Source organism: Rosa chinensis, chromosome 6 (assembly GCF_002994745.2).
Source record: "Rosa chinensis cultivar Old Blush chromosome 6, RchiOBHm-V2, whole genome shotgun sequence".
In the NCBI taxonomy this organism is placed as follows: domain Eukaryota; kingdom Viridiplantae; phylum Streptophyta; class Magnoliopsida; order Rosales; family Rosaceae; genus Rosa; species Rosa chinensis.
In genome coordinates this window covers 7826050-7842700 of record NC_037093.1, presented here as the reverse complement: position 1 = coordinate 7842700, position 16651 = coordinate 7826050, and the positions used below count along the sequence as shown (strand labels likewise).

At 37.0% G+C, this 16651-nt stretch overlaps 2 long non-coding RNA genes across 2 annotated transcripts; both read left to right on the top strand.

Moving 5' to 3' along the window:
- Positions 1–9338: 9338 nt before the first annotated feature.
- Positions 9339–9785, top strand: LOC121049813. The gene is made up of 3 exons (XR_005801399.1): positions 9339–9424; positions 9511–9624; positions 9727–9785. It is a non-coding gene; the product is annotated as an uncharacterized LOC121049813 (long non-coding RNA).
- Positions 9786–11747: 1962 nt separating this feature from the next.
- Positions 11748–12728, top strand: LOC112169871. The gene is made up of 3 exons (XR_002924931.2): positions 11748–11761; positions 11871–11969; positions 12463–12728. It is a non-coding gene; the product is annotated as an uncharacterized LOC112169871 (long non-coding RNA).
- The last annotated feature ends 3923 nt before the right edge of the window (positions 12729–16651 follow it).

Genomic DNA, 16651 nt, shown 5'->3' with positions numbered 1-16651 from the left:
GGGTACTTGTCCACAAGATCGATCTTCCCGCACATCATCAGTCAGAGCAATTTTATGTGGAACTATTCTATAGATATGATGAAAAATTCAACCTTATGATATAAATTTATAGAGAATGCACTAGACTCATGGTTGATTATTGTAATTTCCTTCACTATCCCATACATATCTAAAACAAAAGAACCATGTTCATTTCAAGTTGCTATTGAATCAGTTTAGGGATAATGACACCTAAATGCAATGAAAATAATACTTGGAAAACATATTTGTACGAGATGATGAGCAAACATGCTACGCTAACCAAGAGTCGACAATTCATTGAAAAAGTGCTAGCACCTCTGTAACTCGTATATGGAGGATGAACTTCCAAAAATGAAAAAAGAAAAATTGCTGCAATTCCAAATCTTCAAAAACTAAAGGAGGTCCAACTAATGATTTTTGAAAGTATGAATAGAATCTTAAAAAAAAAAAAAAAAAAAGCTTTTATTGATTTTATTGGACGATGGGCATTTTAGGAAGATTAGAGAGGTGTAGATAGCAAAATGGTTATTTGTAAAAGTAAGTTGGAGGTCTATTAAGTGGGGAGGTCCAAATGTTAAATTTAGAGTTATGAATAGAAGCTCCCAAACCTAAATAACTCAGAAGCAATTTAAGTAAATGTAACAACCGAGCACCTAGGTTTTGTGACCCTCAAAAATTTAAATATTATTGGCAAAATATAATTAAGAATCTATGATGACTTGGGGTTCTTGCTTAAGGAGATGCCAACTAACAAGGCTGCTCATCTAATGGCAGCACAAGCTTCTTCTTCAGGCCTTACTATTTCATGTTTAGAAGTTCCTTCTTTTCTTGCTTCTGTTATAGCCTCTGAATCTTGTAATCATTAGTTCTTTTTGCTTTAATAAACATTGACATCATTCATCTAAAAAAAAAGTTAAGAATAGTACAAAAATCGACTACTCTGTTCGACAATATAATCGCCACACAGCCAGAAACGAAGAACCACCACTCTACTTAAAAGAACACCACCACCACTGCGACCCTACCAAAACAGAGGACATCGTCGACCTCCAGACCCGAATCCCAACAAGATTCCCAACGCCGAAGCTGCCAACAGATCCTCTGCAAAGGAGTTATGGCAGTTGTTATCGATGCAGTCGGATCCACACCCGCCCGCGCTGCCCTGCGTTGTCCTTGAGTCAGTGCCCACGGTCGCACATCCACAAAGAAACCTCGACCAGATCTATGTTAATCTCCGCTGCTCAACCCCAAGCACCACCCAACCATAGACCAGAAGAGCCATATACAGACATCAGTCATCCGACAGTGTCACCAATGTTAGCGAGGTAAAGCCAATGCTGGTGGCTGAGCGCAGGCGGACTAAAGGAAGCTCCACAAGAAGAACCCTAGACAGAAGAAGTGTGCACCCATATCGCTGAAAAACATTGTGCAGCTGAATTAGATGCATATTGTACAAAAAGGGATTTTTTTTTTTTTAAGTTACCTTAATAACCTTTAGTTGTGTTGTTTGGTTAAACATCTAGCTGGGAGAGGAATAAAATTTGAGAAAATGCATTAAAACCCCTTTTGTTAGAGTTCATGATTGGTCCTGGACCATATAACGGCCCAAATGCCCAAGAAATTCCACCTCTTAGGTCAGGCTCCACCCAAATCACTAAGTGACAAATAAAGGTGGAAAGACACCCTCCTTGAAAACCCATAGAGCAGGCCCATATAGCCCATATGTGAGCCAAGGCCTAAAGGCCCATGCCTACATGTCACGCCCTGATTTTTTAAGTACAATTATAAACAAATAACAATCACAAATACTCCAGGAGTGATGGTTTAGACATCAATACAAACACTAAGAATTTTTTTTTCTTTAAAGAACAACAAGTAAGATGTCCTGAGCCCACAATGTCAATTCAGACCCGCTCTTTAGAGTAGGATATTACATTAAACCAAGTTTACAAATTAAACTGAAATAACAATTCAATATGTAAACAACCCCACCAGACTCACTACACAGTGGAAGACTAACAAGCGTACACAACAAATAAACTCCTAAACTCACAACTGCAACGGCAAGGGACCACAGTTTCACCACGTTCACCATAACCTGCAGGATAGACCCCTACACCATTGAATAGTGCACCGGGTTGAAATAACAAACCTGGTAAGCTTATGAAATCTCGTGTGAGTAAACTCAAAACAACAAGGATGAAACACATGCTTAAATCATCTCAACCTAACAAAATCATTATACAATTATCACAACATCAACATCAAGTTCATAACATATCATGCTCACGTACTTTAACTCAATCTAAAACCCACATGTTTTGACTCTCAACTGATGCATTTAATTTAACAAAGGCTCAACTAACTAAACAATTAAACTCAAGTAACTTTTTAAAACATTTCAAGCTCCAATAATCCTAAATCATGCTCTTTTTATCTCAACCAAATAATTGTCACCTCAGTAACCTTTCAAAATCATTGAAATCTCAGCAACCACTTCTCAAAAAAAAATAAAGCACTTATAATTCAAAATCATGTAAAAAGTAATCCTTGCATGTGAATTAGTTCAGGAGATCACATCAAAAGCACATCAAGTAAATCATAGTAATCCATGCATGTCGTTTAGTTCAAGAGATTAATGTAATAGAAATCATAGTAATCCCTGCTTATATATCGTTTAGTTCAGGAGCTTACATTAAAAACAATTAATAGAAGTCATAGTAATCCCTGCATATCGTTTAGTTCAGGAGATTACGAAAGAAAACAAGCAAGTCAATAATAGAAATAAACTAAAAATCAATAACACCAAACACTACATCAACAATCTCAAACACCAATCACTCAACAATATTCCAGATCATTTTCATAACAATCACCACATTGGTACTACTGTGTAGTTTATCACCACTTTGGTCACCACCTTGGCTATTGTATAGATTATCACCACATTGGTCACCACCTTGGCTATCATCACAAGATATATAAATTCACCACTCTCAAAACAATATCGAAAACCCTTTCAAAGTATTGTTTGCACACCTCAACATTTCACAAATCGTACATATTCCTTTCAAAACATAAATCTAACAACATTGTCATTTCCCTTTCCAAATTCATTTATTTTTTTCAAAATCACCTCTCAACCCAATAGTGATAAAATCACGCAAACAATGTTTTTCACTTCACCAAACAATTCCAACTATAGTTCACAATATACTCCAACCAAAAATCATTTGTAACAAATCCTTGTTTTTACTTACCCACGAACTGTTGATGATCTAGTTCGTATAATTTAAAACAAATATTTCTTTTGCGACAGATATGATTTTACAGCTAACAATTTATTCTACTACTATCACTCAACTAATTTGTCACCCAAAAAAATGTGAGATTTACTTATCTACATATCCTGCTGCGTCTTCACACAAAACCAAGACAAGTCACGCAATTCCGTCAATCACCTCACTACTACACAAAGTGAATCACACGACATGTAACAGACGACATACGACATTTTGGTGTCGTCTGAGTTAGTCAGACGACATATTAGTTATACTTGTCGTTTCTTCTCAAACTTAGCCAACACATTGTAATCAATTGGAGTTTGGTGAAATTGATAACTGTAAGACAATAGTTATTAGGACATGTGTTGTCTGAGAAATCAGAAAAAACAAAAAAGTTTAATTTATATTTATTTTTGTAGCCAAAAGCCCAAAACACAAATCGGTCAAATCCTTATCTGCTAGCTCAATTCCTTCCTTGGTCGTATCGAAGCCAAAAATTTCCCTCCGTTTCTTGAAAGAAATTAGGTCATTCTCCCTCCTTTTTGCTTTCACCATCTCACCATCTCAGCAGCCTATCGAAACCAGAAACCGATACACTCTCTCGCTCTCGCCTCACTCTCTCTCCGCCTCTCACTCTCACTCTCTCTCCGCTGCCTGAGCTCGAAGTCGCCGAAGCTTACGGCCGCATCAACTCTGGTCGATTAGTCTACAGGTACTATATCCCTCTTTAATTGGGCCTTTGTTTTATTAGGGTTTGGAAATTTTCAATCTGGGTTTGTTGGGTATGATTGGGTTTGGGTTTTATTTGAGTTTGAGATTTTGAGATGTTGATGTCATTCCTTGTTCTAGTTATAACATGAATTGGGTGGTGTTTGGGAGGTCCAAGGGTAAAGAAGGATAGCCGACTTGTCTCTCTTCTTCTCCTCTGGTCTGTCTTCATCTTCTTGTTCTGATTTTGGTTTTGCACTTGGTTGAACTTTTATAGAGAAAATGGAACTGGGTCTTGCTTCACATGTTGTTTTTGATTTAAGGAAGAAGAAATTAGAGAACTTTCTGAGTGGTCTGGCTTATTTTCTTGTAAATTGGATGTTAGTGGAAATATTATATAAGTATCATGAGACTTGTATGCAACTTGTGGACTCAGAACCTGCATTTGAATTTGTTTAAAGAGTTATATTTTTAAACACGTACACTTAATATAATGGTATAGTACAAATCTGCAATGGATCCAAGGCTCATTTGGAATCCATCTCCTCAAAACCTTTCAATTGAGTTATGCCATCTAGAGATCAGAATGTCAAATGTTTCATTGGTACAACAAAATGATTTGGAATTTGCATCAGGTTTTTTTTTTCCCAACATTTGTTAAGTTTTTTTGTTTGGTTACTGTCTTTGTAAATGCTCATAGTGATGTTTGTTTCTAACTGCTTTTACTAGACCAAGACCCCAGAATGTAGGTGAGTCCCTAATCTTGAGACATTTCCCATTCCATTAGCATGAATCATGTGTTCAATGAGATTGGATAAGATTGGTTCTCTAATCTTGGGAAACGATTATCAAAGGTTCACCCTGCAATTGGCATTTCAAATATCTGGTTTTATTGAGTACGAAGGTTGTGAAAGTCTAGAGCAGCTGGGGATTTGGAGGCTGGAGTTCAAGATTTGTTTCATGTCCTCATACTTGCCTCTGATCTTGGTTAAGAGCTGTAGGGGTGGAACCCAATTTGAGTTATGTTGTTTCTGTTGTTCAAACTCACTTGGAAGGGACATCTTCTCTGTTGCCTTATATACAGCTGCAAAGGGTTGTTGGGAAGGAATTGAATTAGTCTCCTGTGTCTCCTCCCCCATACAGAGGCAGCAAATCTGTGTTGCTCCTCTCCTGAATTTCCATTTTAGTTGAGCATTTTTACATCCATTGCTGCACTGCACCAGCAAGAAAAAAGGTATTGCATTTTTGGCAGTTTAGGTATGTCAAAGTTATCATCAGACACACCTAAAAGTATAGAATCATTATAGAAGGATTGAACCATTGGTATACCTGACCTGACTGCAGTTATAGCTGTTAGGCTTCCGGTAGATATTAGAGATTTTAGAAGGGTCTGCTGCTATCCATCATTGGACTTCTAGGAGATTGACAAGATGGCACGTCCCTATCAGAAGCTAAGATCTTGTGGCTAATGGTATTGTATCTATAAATTTCTATTTTCCGTTCCTCGTGTACTCCAAGGATGGCACTAGTAAATAGCTGATCCAGCATCTTGTAGAGGACAACGCTAAAATTTTCTTATATTGCTCATGCCTGATTTCTTTGTGTACCAAAGACTTCATTTTGACAAGCTGGTTGAGATGTTTCTTAAATTTAAAAAAAAAAAAAAAAAAAGTTGTTTCTTTAGTCAGCAGATAAAGATGGTGGCAAACTGATAGTAAACATATTCTTGTTCTTCAAAAAGCTTCAGTTCCACATGCTAGAGAGATGTATAAATCGTCATTTCATTATCAACTAGAGTTTTTAGCCCTATGAATTGCTCACATGGATAATAAATCTACAGTTTACTTGAACTGACATTTTTGGATGGATAATTTTCAGTTATCCTAATCCTAATACTGCAGTTTTCTGATCAACAAATTCCTGATCTTTTATCATCAGAAGCTATTGGTAGTGCGTAATAGATCAAAAATTTATATCACTTGGCTACACTTTTAGCTTCTGAGCAGTTCTTTTAAGGGTTTTGGTGTTGTCAACTAGGTGGTGATCACTTGTGAAAACTTAGGAGTGTACTTAGAGAAATGTTTAAGAGTCATTGAATGCGATTTTAGACTATGGTGTATATGATTAGCCTCATCTTTGGGATAACAGTAAACATAAAAAAGGAAAGGTCACCTAAGGTCAAGTGGGATGCAATTAAGTCAAGAGTCCATCTTTGCATGACTTCATATAAGTGGAACCAAGCTTGATTACTGAAACTGTGTTCAGCTACCTTGTTTTCTAATATGCGATTCCATTTCAATTTCTGTTGTTTTAACTAGGATCAAAAGCTTCTGGTTGTTGCTCTTAAGTTGTCATCGGCTTTGCTTCTTTTCAACTCATATTTGTAATTATGTATTGCCAACTCGATTTAGTTCAGGATGAAGCTGGTTAGTTATGTTTCATTATTCAGATTATGTGTGTGCATTGACTTAGGGAGAGGAGTTTAGAAACTTAGAATTGGATCTGGGTTGTGTTGGATATTAACCTGCTGTATAGGTTTGAAATGGGAAACTGTCACTTGTAGACCTTGTAGTGTGAAGAGAGTATCATGCTTGGTTTGTCTTATCGTCTAATAGCTCGGGCTTCCCTTTGTATTTTTTGCTATGCTTGTCCTTCATCTTGTCAAGACTATTTGCCACACGTTTTGTTGAGTTGTGAGCATGCTCTGAAATAATAACTTGTATACCGAAGGACCTCTCCTTGTTATCTAACTTAAAAAAATGAAACTAATATAAACATGATACTTTATCAAAATAGAGATATATAGTGAATTCAATGGTTGCTTAATACTTTGCAGTAAGTGAATTGTGTGATTACTAGCATTAATTTGTTGCGCTGGAGCAAAGATGTGGTTATGATATTGATCTTGAAATTTGTTACCATGTTAGGTAGATTTGCCTAAAGTTCAAAGGGTTGAAGAAGGTCAGCTGGTGTTGGTTGGACTAAATTAAGCTTGCTATCCTTAAGGTATATCACTGATTTTCTTCTTTGGACATGAATGTATAAAAGGCCTTATGAATGTATAAAAGGCCATCAGTAGGCATATTTGATGTAACTTGCAGCAAACCCTTATCTGGTGCTACTATTGTATCTGTCTATGGAAGGGAGTTGGAGCTAGCACATCTATGTGTGTTACAGAATACAGAGGAAGCAAGACCATACTTCGAGTAAGTATAAATTACACTTTCAATCTATTGTTTACATTTGTACAGCTTTTTGTAGTTAAAAATGTTAGTTTTGATCACATTTATAATTTTGCAGAGAACATATGGAGATTTTGAAGCATACCTATCCAAGGTTCAAAAAAAATGAAAATTGGCTGACCAATAAGCAAAATTTAACTTTTGTTAGCTGGATAAAGGAGAGGGTACGTGTCGTTAACAAAAGTATCAATTTTAATACCAAGGAACGTGATGATGTTAATATGTTTTGGTGGCTGTGCATTAATATGTTTATATGTTTTCATAGGTTCTTGAAGAATTGGGCAATCCTAATCATGGAATCTCTGAAACTTTGAGGTGGATTGCAGATGGACCGAATCTGGATGTACCTACATTTTATAGTTACATGGTCAATGGGGTTCATTTCAATACCAAGGAACGTGATGATGTTAGGAAAGTGCAAAATAGTGGTGTTTTCCTAAATGCTCGTGCTTTACAAGTATCTAGTGCGAAGGACAAAAACCCCAAACTGGATGATATGCAATTTTATGGGGTGATTACATCAATTTGGGAGATGGACTATCAACAGTTTAGAATCCCTGTGTTTAAGTGTGATTGGGTTGAAAATGCCAAGGGCATTATAGTAGATGAGTTTGGGTTTACGTTGGTAAACTTGAATAGGATAGGTCATGTGGCCGATCCATTTGTTTTAGGTAAGGATGTGAAACAAGTATGGTATGCATCTGACCCTCTTGATGATGATTGGTCAGTAGTTATTCAATGTTCTGATAGAGATTATGCCCACGATGGGGATGAAGAAGAAGAGCTTGACAATCTGGAACTTGAGCAACAGCCCTTTGTAGCAAGAATGCCAGCAATTGAGTCGTATGACAATGCAGTTGGTGATGATGAGAATTGCTACTTGCGAGAAGGGAATGAAGGGATATGAGTTGATAAATGATTACTCTCGAAGTTATCTGTTTAAGTTAGGGATTTAACAAATCTCCCCTAAACCCATTTGTAGTATAGGCAGTTAATGTTGAGGCACTTTTAGCATGTGTAATGATCATTTTTTGATGATGTCTGATAATGCCAAATGGTTGAATTCTCATTTACTTATCTGACGTTATAAATATTATGAACTTGATTGTATTTGCTTTTGTGTTTATTTTTGTATCGCAACACTTAATTATTATAAATGAAAAGCTGACTGTATTTGGTTTTGTGTTTTCAGATTATGGCACCTTCAACGCGAAGACCTTCATCTCAAGCACTAGCAATGGCTAAGAGAATGAGAGAAATTCAGTTGGGGACAAGGTGTACTACCAAGAGATCAAAGGGAACCAGTAAGGCTTCAGTACACGGTGCATCAAAGGCCTTGTCATTGAAGCGACCACGTCATTCGAAGGGTTCAAAAGCTGTCAGAAAAGAAGGACTGAAGTTGCTTAAACGAGGGTGTGTAACTATGTGTCGCATTGTGAGGAGAAAAATTATTGGAAAGAAGATGACAGTTAGCTTTAACGATAAAGGAGAACCAATAGGGAAAGCTGGTAAAGAAATGCAGTCATATATTGGGGTGTTAGCTCGCAAGAAGGTTGCAATCTCGAATCCTACATGGAACGATGTTTTAATGGAACATAAAAACAAAATCTAGGAAGGCGTAAAGGTATGATCCATATTTCCTAATTTTTGATCTTTTGGTATTTCTGATGTGTTGCATATGATTGATGCTTACTTGTTTAGTTACTTATGCGTTGTTGGTTGCTATTTTCATGTATATAGTTGGCGTTTCTGTTGCGTCCAGAACACAAAAGAATGGTTTTAATCTCAGCAGGACGGAAATGGAGAGAATTCAAGAGTCATTTGACTACCCGCTACATTCTCCCTTATAGGGATAACCCTGAAATGATCGAGTCTCGTCCAGAGGACTATCTTTTCATTAATCAACGGGATTGGGAGATTTTTGTAAAGGATAGGTTGTCTGACACATTCCTGGTAAGTAAGAACTATTTGGCAGTTACTATTTTGTACATATTGATTGAGTGTTTACAAGTTAAGCATGTAATGAGTGGACCTTGTTATGTAGGAACTGCATGAGAAACAGAAAAAAAAAAAAAAAAAAAAAAAAAAAAAAAAAAAAAAAAAAGGGCCTTAAATAAGTATCCTCATCGGATGTCACGTAAAGGATACGCTGGATTGGAGGAAGAACTGGTTAGTAATCAGTTGCATGTTTCATGGTTTGTACATACTGATTTATTATACAATGGTATAAATATTGACTTGATCAATTTATATAGTCTGGATGTATGAGTGACTCTGAACTTGATCGTGCAACGATGTGGATTAAGGCACGTCAGGACAAGAATGGTGGGTTTAAAGATCCTTTGGTAGAGGAGAAGGCCAAAAAAATTGTAAGTCGTTTCAATTTGGTTTGAGATTAGCCATTTGAATGTAATGTTACACCATCAATACTTTCGTATATATATCTCACCCCCAAACACATGTATTTTCAGGCTGCTTTGAAGAAAAAGGAGGTTGAGGGAGAGTTAAGCACTTCGGGTGCAGATGATGTATTAACCTTAGCATTAGGAAATCCTGAAAATACTAGAGTAGTAAGAGGAGTGGGAGGTAGTGTGAGGAAATCTACATATTTTAACCTCCCAAAACGTCGAAAGCAAAGTGTTGAACAGACTGTTAGGTTAAGTATTCAGAAGATAATGGAACAAGAGAGGGAGAAGATATTAGCAGAAGAATGAGCAATTTGGGAGGAGAGATTTAGGAGGTTAGAAGAGAAGCTTGGTGCGAGTGCTTTGCAAACTGAGTCCCCCAAAGTTTCCACCATTGACAAGCAAGTGGGTTCTGGACAAGGAAGTTGTTCAAATTTGCAAGAGAAGGCCGTTGTGGGAACTGAAAAACTGATTTCTGCCACTGTTAAGAAGTCTTTGGATTTAGAACATCTTCAGGAGCCATCAAAAGAATCTTTGGAATTAAAACTTCCTCTTCAGGAGCCAGTAAAAGATGTGAATCCCATTAGTGGAGTGAAGTTGAATGCTACTGCGAAAGATGTCAAAAATAGTCAGGTGGTTGTTGATCTGGAAATCCAGGAGGGTTCAATTCAGGTAATTGTAAATGTGTTCTACATTAAACCATTACATCGTTTAGTTAGATGACGTGTTATGCTGCCATGTTACATTATTTGATCAACTATCTTATATAGTGTCTCATTATAACACTTTATCATTTTTAGGTAGAAACAATTGGGAAAGAGTGCCGATTGGCTACAGGTTCAATCGATAATGTTGTAGCAATTGCAACAATTACAGAAGTCAATGGTGAAAACAATAGCCAGCTTATCCAAGGTGTTCCATTGCTCAAGGGAAACAGGCGTGTGTCAATTGTCACTTCTCTAGTGGATGAAGCTAAGCTTCCATTTCCGATCAAAGATGAAATAGTGACTGTTCGAGATGCTATCGGGACTTATGTGGCCTGGCCTGAAAACCTTATAATTTTTCAATGCGAGTCTAAGGTAACAAATAGTACTTATAACTTCATTTAAATGTACCTTAAAGTTAATTCTTGCTTTGATGACTTGTCCCTACTGATTTGTACCATTTTCTGTTACATAAGCAGACGGTAGCAAAGAGTAAAGGATTGAAGAAGAGAAAAATTGCAGATGAAGATGATGATGAAGAGGAAGATATAGACACTGCATCACTGCCACCAACTACTCCTGCAACTCTTATTGCGGTATGCAATTGGGCCAAAGAAAGAATGAGAAATGCGCAAACAATTATCTGCGAGTTCGATGAAAAGATTTTCGGACATCCTTCCAAAACTTTTATTTGCGAACATGATATTAATAACTTTGTTACCATGAAGGAAGTATCGGGCAGCTGCATAGGCATCTATATTCGGTAACCTACTCGCATTAGTTGAAATTTACATATACGTGTCATAAAACTTATGGTTTAATGTTGTGTTCTTTCATTTGTAGCTACCTATATTGTGTGTTGAAAAAAACAAAAATGGTAGATATGGTTGGATTTATGGACAATACAGATGTTGGTGCCATTGGGTGTGGCAATCCAATTGAGTGTTCCCGTGCTATCGCCGATAGGCTAAAACGAGCAAAGCGTGGTCAGATTATTTTGGTGCCATATAACTCTGGGTATGTAATCTTCATACATTGGATACATACTTTCTGAAATTGATATGGTCCTGAATATATTGTGATTTGATGTCCATTGTCTTGAAATGTGAATTTTTTTTTTTCTGCTTTGAAGATGTCATTGGATGCTAACTATACTCAGTCCTGAAGAAGACATTGTCTACTTCATGGATCCATTAAAGAGGAGACTCTGCACAGGAGAGTGGAAGAATATTGTTGATAAGTAAGTGGATGTTTTTAGTAGTAATGGACTTAATTTAAACTGATGTTTCAGCTGCATATTAACACAAATTTTCTGCTAATTTTAAAGTGGCATTAAAATACATAATGCTCAGCTCAAGAGGCAGGTCAGAAAGGCAACTACGTTGAAAAACTGTGCGGTATGATTATGAAACCTCTTATGAAACAGTTTTTATAATTTTTGTTCGAGAAGTTGGTTATTCCCGAACGAGTTTTGCCCATTGTTGGTATTTAATATACTTTTTTTAGGGTATTCCTGAGCAAAAGACGGACAAAGACTGTGGATATTATGTAATGAGATATATGAAGGAAATAGTGGAAGATAAGAGCTTAGATTTTTTCACCAAGGTAATTAAAACTAGTTGAGGTTGCTTGGAATATAGTTACTGAAATTTTGGTTGCTGTTGTTTTACATGTGTTTGGGTGAATATGACTTTTGGTTGGTGTTGGTTGCTTGGATTATGTCAAGGTTGTCCAGAATGCTTGAAATTTTGGTTGCTGTTGTTTTACATGTCTTTTGTTGAACAATGACATGTATATGTAATTTTGTGGTTAATGTCGATTGCTTGGATATGTCAGGAAAGTCCAAAATCCCTTAAATTTTGGTTGTTGTTGTTTTGAATGTGTTTTAGTGAATATGTCATATATATAATAACTGCATTTGCTGTTGGTTGCTTGGATTATGGTTATTGAAATTTTGATGTCAATTACTAAGTGGCATATATGCTCAGATTACAAAACTTTGTCAAGGTTGTCCATAATACATAATGCTTAATGACATACAGCTATAGATTCTTTTTGCAAATTTGTCCATTATTAACTACAAACTAATTTATTTCAGTGGGAGAGAAGAGGCAAAGCAACATATACCCAGGAAGATATTGATGTAGTCAGAAATGAGTGGGCAAAGTTTATGGTGAAGACATATATGTAAGCATTGCGCTTGGTACTTATGGAGCTATATCTTCTTTTTTAGTTCAGTTGAAACTTTGTTCTATGGATTTGGTTGGACATGAGTTGATGCTTGTACTTTGAATTGATAATGTAAGATTTGCGAGAATGATGTATGAGAATGATGAAGTAAATGACAACTTTGAATTTCATATCTGCCTATTTCCAGATCAATTGTGCAAACTCAAGTCCAACAACATATATATGAATGTAACTGTTGTAGTGCAAACTATCACACAACACAAAAGAAAGGTCCAAATAAAGCTTATTGTCTGAGGAGAATTCAGACAACACCTTTATATACCAACTTGTCATCTTAAGCCATTCAGACAACATAGGCATCTACTAACTTGTCATCTCAAAGATATTCATACAACATTGGCATCTACCAACTTGTCATCTTAAGCTAGTGTACACAACAATGGCATCCAGCAATTTGTCATCTTAAAAGAACACCGACAACAAGAAGGAAAGAATATTGTGGTCTGAGGTTCATTCAAGACAACAAATTCATCAACATTAATGTTATCTTAAATTACATTTAGACAACATCAATATCATCAAACTTGTTATATAACTGTTAATTCAGACAACAAGAAGAAAAAAAATGTGTTGTCTGAAATTCATCCGATACAACACATGCTTAATTAATTTTGTTATATTAATTGAATTTTAGACAACATTGGAATCTAGATAATTGTTATCTTAGAGATATTCAGACAACATACGGTAATTGAAGATGTAGTCTGAGGTTCACCCGAAACAACACCATATCGAGCAAATTGATATTTGTAATACATTTCACACAACATTTGGTAATCAAAAATGCTTGAGTGATGTTTACTTCACACATCAGGTTTCATACAATATTGTCGTTGAAAATATATAGCAGACAACAAAGGCTTGGAAAGATTGTTGTGCTTGGTGAATTTCACTCAACACCCCGACAATAAGCTGTTGTCTGAGTTCATACCCGACAACATACTACCGTCATGAATCGAAATTTGGTAAATTTAGACAACACATATTTAGGTACACATGTTGTGTGAATGACCAGAGAGACAATTAAAAAAGAATGTAGTCTGATGGGGGAGATCAGACAACATGCCAGTTTACAACATCTCCATTTTCATTCAGACAACAGGCTTTTGACTATTGTCTGATTCACTTTGTGTAGTAGTGCCTAATCACATCAAGGTCACACTCAATACAACACAAAGCACACAATCATTTTAAAGTTCGAAACACATGAACTATAAACTGAAGGATATGTCAATTGAGGCTAAACTTCATTCGACACCATCAAAGTCTTTGGAACACTCCTACGGTCCAAACAATTAAAACCACAAGTCGATCGGACGGCCTAATCCTCACGAATAGAAAACTGAAATGAATCCAAAACGCTAAAACCCTAACATGCTCATACGATCTCCAAAAATTACAAATCATATATCAAAATGCTCGTATTGATGAGTAGATCAAAATTAGAAACAGAAACTATCCCTGAGGTGGCCGGAAGCTGCCGGAAAACTATGCCACAAAAAGTGGCAGAGCCGCCGTCGACCTCCAAATTGGGCGGCGAGCCCTATGCCAAACGCTTCCTCTCAACATGTACATCAACATTCATAACTAGCACAAACTCTAAATCGAAGCCATATGACCTGAATTTACCTCGAAAGTTATGAAACTCGATGAACCCTATAATCCCAATCTTCAAAATTCGATTTCCACACATTGAATCGTTGCAAGCCACCTTAGGGAAAAGCTTCTACATCCTCTGGGCTCCAAAAGCTCCCAAGAATCTCCGCCTATGGTGACCGGAATCAGAAGTTCCGATCTACGTTCGACGCAGCGCCTCCACCATACTTTGTCTCCATGTTGCACCTTCTTCCGCTCGTTTCGTGCTCAGATGCTACCACAGACTTCAAGAGGAAGGTGAGGCGAAGAGAATGGGCCAAGTAGCTTGTTGATTAGTGGCCGGAGAAGGAAGAAATTTCGGATTGAAAATCAGTCCCCGACTGCGGCTCGGGAGAGAGGAGAGAGAAAAAGTTTCCGAAAATGGAAACTTAGTATTTCCTGAAATTTCGGGATTTTTTTCTTATTTAACCAAAATGGAAACTTTTTCCAATGGCCATAACTTCTTCATACGAACTCCGGAACTCATATCGACGCACTCTACAATTTTCGTGAAGGAAGTTTTTGGAGAAACCCAATGAATAAAAAGTTAACCCTTTGACCCCTCGAAAGTAAAACGTTTCTAGTAATTATTCTTCCGAAACACTTTCGCTCCACCCTCAAACTCGTCCCAACAATCAACTTAATAAATTCAGGAAAATCATCATAAATTAATAATGAATTTCCTGGGTATTACATTACATATGAGGAAGCTAGCATAAGCACAGTCATCTTTTGCCATCTCATTGTCTCCGCTGGCCATGTCTTGCCCTAAATGGAATGGCTCTCCTAGTTACGCTGCGCCCCTACCCGAGTCTCTACTTTTGAAAGAGCCCTGTATCTGATTTGTGTCTTAGACCCTCTCAACAGCTATCCACACAAGCGTCTACATTTTGGCTTTTCCCTCCATGAGGACTTATGGAAAGGGTAAATGTTCAGTGGCTATCCTCTCGACACACTAACACGATGCAAGAAATAACATATATGAGACCAGACCAGCAGCGGCCATCCCTTCCACAGCATCAGCCACAGCCCGCAGCCGAGACTACCAAAGCCTAGCAACGGCGCCACCTGGCTTTAGTAACCCGGCAAATTTTCTGCACCAACCTGGTGCACTATGATCTATCTCAAACGTCGCACCTCCTTAATTCAACAAACGTTGCTCCCTTGCACAATTAGCTGGAATTATCACCCGACCGATAAGCCTTGTTCCCTCAGATTTGATCTCCCCAACCAGCCGCATGAGAACTTGCCAATGCACTACAACTTCATCCTTTAGTTGTTCAAAACCCTCAACAAAAGATCTTATTTATACTAGAGCAGGTGGAATGGCTGCCGCCACTCTTTCTACACAACCTCTAGAGTTTCTCGAATTTAAGATAACAAATTTATGTCTGGCTCTATTTGTATAATCATCTATACTATTATTAAGAGAACATGGTTTGTTAGCCAAAATTGAAATTTTTGACATAAATAACCCTATAATATTATAAAACATTGAAGAACATTTAATCTGTTGGGGTACAAATGTAAAACACAAAATAGAAGAAAAAATAGAAAACTAAAATAAAATAAAAAACCACTCAAAGAACTCTTGCCTCCAACACCACCACGTCCAAGCAATTTCACCCACGTTTGGTAACCGTTCAGGAACCGCTTGGTACCAACACCATCCCATTTTCATTAAATCAGCCATAAATAACTCTTTGCTCAAATTTACAGCAACTCCAACTGCATAGCTTCTTATCTTAATGAATTTTCCTTTAATTTTCTAGATATCTAGCTAATTCGTTATTGATTTTGTTAAAACTGAGAAGGCTTTTTAATGTGCAATAGGTTCTACAGGAGAGGGAATTGAGAATATATATATGCCTATTGTTTTTGTTTGCATCTACATCTGCAAAGCTTGCTTCCCAGGTTTTGCAGTGTGTTTTCTCTCTATCTGTACTTTTGTTTGAAACTTGAATCAATGACACTAGCCATTGCTGAATTTACTTCTTTATTTTTTTCTCCTTATGATGTCATTGTCTTGTAGCTAAGGGCTAACCATGAAACAATAGGACACTACTTTCAGATCAAAGATCCAGAAGTCTCACTTTACACTGAAGAGTTCTCAACTTCTCATAGTTTTCAAAGGTGAGAATACATTGACTGTATTTCATGTCTGGGACTTGACTTTTATTAATTTTCTTTATTTTTGGCAATGTATATTCTGATGCCTCAGAAATTCGTAATTATTTTCCGAGGATTTTCTGGAATTTAATTAGTGGTTATTGGACGGTTTCGTGGCTCGTGGATGGAGCGGAAGTGTTTCAGACGAATTTTTATTTGGAAAGTATGACTTTAGGGGGGTTGCTAAGGTTGACTTTGGATACGTTGAGATTCTCCAAAAACTTCCTTCACGA